This window comes from Diadema setosum, chromosome 1, assembly GCF_964275005.1.
Source record: "Diadema setosum chromosome 1, eeDiaSeto1, whole genome shotgun sequence".
Classification (NCBI taxonomy): Eukaryota; Metazoa; Echinodermata; class Echinoidea; order Diadematoida; family Diadematidae; genus Diadema; species Diadema setosum.
Genome location: NC_092685.1, coordinates 32,140,493 through 32,145,025, shown reverse-complemented (window position 1 = coordinate 32,145,025; position 4,533 = coordinate 32,140,493).

The following is a 4,533-nucleotide window of genomic DNA, read 5'->3' as shown; positions in this document are numbered from 1 at the left end:
ATCGCTAGAGCGCTTCACAATATTAGAAGCAGGATACCGAACAGTTTGTACACCGCCTGTGTTCCGTGTTCGTACGGCCGCCCCTCACACGCACGGTCGTCGTCCTGTGGTAGATGTGTAGGGAGTGTGATAGCGAACTAGAGCGCTCAGCGTAGAGAACAATCGAACAAACATCCGCGAGAAATTATCGATCGATCAATAGTAGCCCACCGGCACAACGTGTACCGTCGGCGTACCGTCCACTGAGAAAAACACAATCGGTAGCTCTCGATAGACTCGTATTTAAATTCGTACAGATTAAAAATAACAATGACAGAAATTACTCCAAACATGTATTTTAGCCTTGCTATGTGTATAGAACGTTACTTGCTGTTCAGATTCACGCATAATCTAATGGAATGTGAATTATTTGATGCTTTCATGTATTTCATATTTACAAGTGAAATGGAAAAAGTCCGTGCTCCTGTATCGATATCGCGGGCAGGGCCGAAGGCTGGGTCATGACGTCATGGGTTATAGAAGATTCCCTTATTTGGGTGACGGGTATCCCAAGGGTATTATCATCCATTAGATGGGGATATGGAGAGAAATAATGTTAGAAATGTTCCAAATCATCAAATTCTGTGAGAGACAGCTCATGTAATGGCAGTAATATTCTGGCAGTTCAATGCCATTAATTTTATCTCGAAACGTCTTTTTTTTTTTTTTCTTCCTGAATCACACCCTCTAGACCAAAATACAACAGGCTGGACATCAGAATCAGTTGCGCAATCTGGCCCCATTTCATAAAAAAGTTATGATAGCAACTCTTGCTGGAATGGCAATTGTCATCGTAATGACAATAATCCACTTTTCTGGTTGGCTGTTGCTATGGAAAGTTTCCATTTCAGCAAAAGATGCTGTGCGAACATCTTTATGAAATGGAGCCCAGCTGAACTACATAACGTTATAGTTTGTCATTGCGTGTGAGGTGACAGATATTATTATATACCTGATTTAGCTATTCACAGTTTACTGAATATCTATTTTTCCTTTTGTTATAGAAAATTTCGCAAATATTTCACCGAAAGTGTGAACCAGCTCATTGAATTTAAATTCCGAAATTCAAAAGCTTTCTAGTGTTTAGGAGGGGATATCCTCCTATGACCCCGTCCCTGCACTTTGAAATGTTGAAATAATTGTATTATATTGTATCAAAATGAAAACATATAAAACTGATTTGATCAGTATTGAGGAAATTGTACAACAATGATAGAATGACGGGATCTAGTTTTGGTTTGGGGCTTTTTCTAACAACTTATAAGATAAGTAACCAACAAAAGGATTATCGTCCTATATTTTTTAATGAAAGTTTCCCTAATCTTTTTTTTTTTTTTTATAATGCGCACCAGATCGTTGAAGTTCATTATTAAAAATGCACTCTTCCTCCTGTGGAAGAGAGGTGTTTCCCCTCCCACATCGCCCTCATCAAAACTCAAAACATATTTATTCAATCTTTAATCATCCATGCCTTCTTTGTATTTCTATATTATTCAAGGTTACAGCTCGTTATTCCGAAGGTTCGTTATTCCGAAGGCTCTTCAGTCCAAAGACTCGTTATTCCGAAGATTCGTTATTCCGAATTTCATTTTCGGATTAACAAATCTTCGGAATAACGAACCTTCGGAATAACGCCACAAATGTTCGGATTAACGAACCCCTTTTCATTTTCGGATTAACGAACCTCTATTAGTATAGGTATAGGGAATTGTGTGATTCGGATTAATGAACCTTCTGAATAACGAACCTATGGAATAGCGAACCTTCGGAATAACGAACAGCACCCATTATTCAATTGCTCCTATAGCTAGTGTAAGGTGTATCATGTCACGTGTGTAATTGATTGTTTTGTATCAAAATGCAATGAGAGTTGAAAGGGGAATATGTGCGCTATCCCACACACCATTATTGATATCATTATCATTACTTGCGTTCGAGAAATAAAAGTAAAAGCCTAAAGTGGCAAGTTATATTAGATATACAACCTCTTTACGTGCAACATTAATTTAGATTTAACCAGGATTTCACAATGGTTGCATATGCTCGCCACATAATTTGCCTTTTTGGTCAAAATATTGTAGGCCTATCTGAAACTGTACAATGAGTATAGAAACCACATGCAATTAAAATACTTATACGCATATAATGAAGTAACATTTCACACTTTGGCCAAGTAGTAACAAGTGTAAAACCAAACAAGCAGAATGGCGTAGATCCACGAAATTGGACTTAGAAATCCATAAGGAAGTCATGGAATGTTTCCCATATTAACATATTTTATAACAATTGATCTGATGCCAATAACTGATGGTGATGACCTAATGGTCTCTATATACACACGATTGACACTAACTTTCATTGTGTAGTGTGGGTATGTGTATGATGAATGGCCTGGAATAATCTAACTACTGATCTTAAAAGTATAAGATTCATATCTATTTTTAAGAAAAAAATAAGAAATTGTTTAGAATGACATGACAGATAAGTCATACATATATTTTTTTGAAGTATTGCATATAATTTCATATTGATGTTTTAATGGATTTTAAATGGTAAATGTTTTGGATGTTTGGGGGTATTATGTCATTTGGGAGGGTGGGACGGTGATACATAGTTTGTTATATTTATGTTTATGCTTATTTATGTGATTATTGTGTAGATTTGTGTTGTGAAAGTTATCATGTTAAACCTTACTTTTGTGGATGAAGTGCAACAAATATTGATGTTTTTGTTTGTTTTTACTTAAATCATTTCTTATCATGTTAATATGATTTCTGTACACTGATTCACGGCCCCATTGAAAAACAGCATATTTGCTGATTGGGCTTTTTATCCGTGGTAAAATAAAATGAATGAAATGAATGAAATTAAATGAAACTCAAGCAGAAAAAAAAACCCTCAAGCAAAAATCTAGCGGATAGTTTCCTTTACATTCCAGATGCAATAACCTAGTCATTATACTTTGTTTGTTATTTTCTTGGGGGGGGGGGATATCGTACAATAGGGACATGTAGTTTGGTTACTCACTCACTAAAACATAATTATATTTTCATAGACAGTCCGTGATGTAAATAAATGGAAGAGTTGTGAGTTGAAGACAGTATCGTTCAGTTCAATTCAATTTATTCAGAATTTGACAATGAATTGATCATGTATATAAAGAAACATATTATGTTTCATTGTGATATTACACAAGGTGGCTCTGAAGGCAAATGAACAATGCAATAGAGTAACACTGCACTTTTCCAAGAAATTAGTGACAATGCATCTGAGAAGTTCTACAATGTTCATGAATTCCACTTTCTCTCATATTTGTTATGATGAAATGCTTATCGTCCATGCTGTCACATTATCACAAAGTGTTTGAAAGCAAAAACAGATAAACGCTATTTTCGAAGTTTTTAAATAAGGTAATCATCAGAGAGAGAAAAATAAATCATTTCAATGATACTGCATTCGTTATCATGTCATATAACAAGACATCGAAATCAGTGCAAACTTCCAGTCGAGGCGAGGTGACAAAATCATGAGTGTCAGATTATCTAGTAAACCCTGAAATATATCATATGTTTTACAGAGAAATATTGTTTAGATATACATCACAGTATTACATTGTAATTTTTATCAAAATGAGCTGAGATAGATTATTCTTTTGGCCTGCAAGGTAACTAGGTAGTTTTCAATACAACGCTTTCATTATTACATTGCATTATGTGATGATTCTTGACAAGAAGTAAATAAGTTAGTAGGTCCTATCTCTAGATTATGCTGGTGCACAGAGAGACCTGAGATGAAGGCAAGACCACGACTTTCAAAAATTGTGTTATATCTACATCTTTTGCTGATTAACTAGTTTTGTTTTGTTTTTGTTTTTTTCAACAGAGCCATTACACAGGTACTACTAAGCGTATTCGGTGTATATATATTCGCACCCGGTTAGCCTCATTATGATATAAAATTTTAACATACGACTTGCAGAATCATGCAATTTCCAGATTCCCTCTGCTTCGGCTCATCCTCCTTCTTCTACTATACACTGTTGCTACTACTACTATTACTACTCCTACATACACTCAGGGGGCGGATCCAGGAATTCCGCAAAGGGGAGGTACCTTTGAGGGCGCAAAGCGCCCCTCCCCCACTTTTTTCTTTTTATTTCTTTTGTTAAAAAAATTAAATAAAGAGGGGGCGCACCCCAGTCTGGATCCGCCACTGATATTTATAATACTACTACTCTTACCGTACTAACACCACTACTACTACCGGTACTACTACTACTACTACTACTACTATACTATTAGGTGCCTACACCATGCATGGCCGGCGGAACTTTTTGTGCACCATACAAAGGAATACATAAGGTGTCATCACTTTGCCCCCCCCCCCCCCCCCCAGCCCCCCACTTTTTTTCTTCTTCTATCACTTTCACTGATCAGAAACTCAGGTGGTTTTCAATCATAGCCACTGACTTTACATTGATGAATTTCATTACTG